Below are 1,698 nucleotides of genomic sequence, written 5' to 3' on the forward strand. Positions count from 1 at the left end.
TCACCCCTATGTGATAGGTAGCATATTTGATTGCCCTTGTATACTATGTGTTTAGTTGTTTGGTGCATAAAATTTCAGTTATGTTTAGTATACTTGTACCTAGTATGCTTGCACATTATTTATTTCATTCCGTTTGGGTTTACTATACTTGAGCCTATATACTTGTCTAGCATGGATTTAGTACTGCTTAGTATACTTGCGAATGTATACTTGTACATATATATATATAGTATTTCCATTTCGATATTTCTTAGTATACTTGTGAATGTATACTTGCATATGTATATATATGTTTCATAACTAATTGCTTTATTAGTTTATTCCTTTTTATCATTCCGTACTGTGCTTGGGGTCGTATGACCTTGGTTGTCAGGATTGTGTGTGTGAGCTTGATCTGATATCTTGATTCCTAGGCGTAGCCTTATAGTACGTCAGCTTTAGGATGACGTGGAGGATTTTGGGTGCATTGTCTTGTTAGGAGTCGTTGTGACTAGGGTGGAGGTGATGTTATTTTGATTTTGTAAAGTCCAATCCATTGGCTTGAGGGCATAGACTTGTCAGGCTTTGGATTCGTGACTGATATAGGTGACAACGATGTTTTGAGACTTGAGGTTGTCAGTTTTTCCAATATTAAGGATTTAAGGCCTTAAGCGTAGCGGTGCCTATGACATTGTTGTCAGAGTTTTGAATTGGCCAGAATAGTCCGGTCGGACATTTTGGACCATATCGCAACTCTCACAGAATGCCTAGTTTTCGTGGTGCTTTTGGTAATGACCAGTTTGACATTAATGTCATTAGTATCGATAGGTTTCACGGGTAAGCTTGTTGGGGGTAGGTGATGAATTAGGGCTTTACACTGTCATGCTATCATACAGGTTGTGTGTGGGCGAGTGCTAGTTGCCGTCGAAGCTACCTTGTATTACCTAGCAAGTAATGTGAGTGTGGGAGGGCACTTGACATTGTGGATGCTACCACACCTTGGGTACATTGTGGGCGGGTTCTAGTCAATATTCGTGTCGCCATGTTGCTTCTGGTTATGTTCCTTGTTTCGATGTGTAGTTGCCTTGATCTCCTTGGGGTGGTTGACATTGGGTTAGTATGTCAGTTTGTTGGAGAGGTGTCTCATGGTTCGTGGTTTCGTGTCTCTTCGTTGATCTTGAGACGTTTAGAGTTGTCCTTGGGTACTTTATGATCTGTTCCTTGGTGTGACCTTGTATACGGTCCTTATTCGGTTCTTCTGGGAGTGTTCCTGATTTTGGGGACGAAATCTCTTTAAGGAGGGTAGGTTGTAATGACCCGGTCATTTCCTTCCTTTCCTTTTTCCTCAGAATTTTATGAACGAATTTTTTTTCGTTGAAATTTCTTTTCTGAGTTCAGTTTTTCGTTACTTAGTGTCATCTTGAGTGCTCAGAAATGGTTTCTAAGACTCTTTCCTTTGGATTGACAACTTCCTTTGAGGACTGAGTAATTTTCACATTTTTCGTTTTTCGACACTATTCACTTTTCGTCCTTTTCCCTATTTTGTTCTCTTCCCTATTTTGTCTTTTCCCCGTTTGACACTTTGTTGGCATAACCTCACTCCTTGTGTTCAGAGTTGGTTTTTGACTTCACGTATCTTCATTCTAAGTGGTTTCCACGAAATACGTATCTTTACTTTTGCAGAAAAGTACTCTAGTTACTCCCAGTGTCCATAAGGGC

This window comes from Cornus florida, unplaced genomic scaffold (assembly GCF_030987335.1).
Source record: "Cornus florida cultivar Cherokee Brave unplaced genomic scaffold, ASM3098733v1 CherokeeBrave_3.0.0_Hap2_Chr06, whole genome shotgun sequence".
NCBI classification, from domain to species: Eukaryota; Viridiplantae; Streptophyta; class Magnoliopsida; order Cornales; family Cornaceae; genus Cornus; species Cornus florida.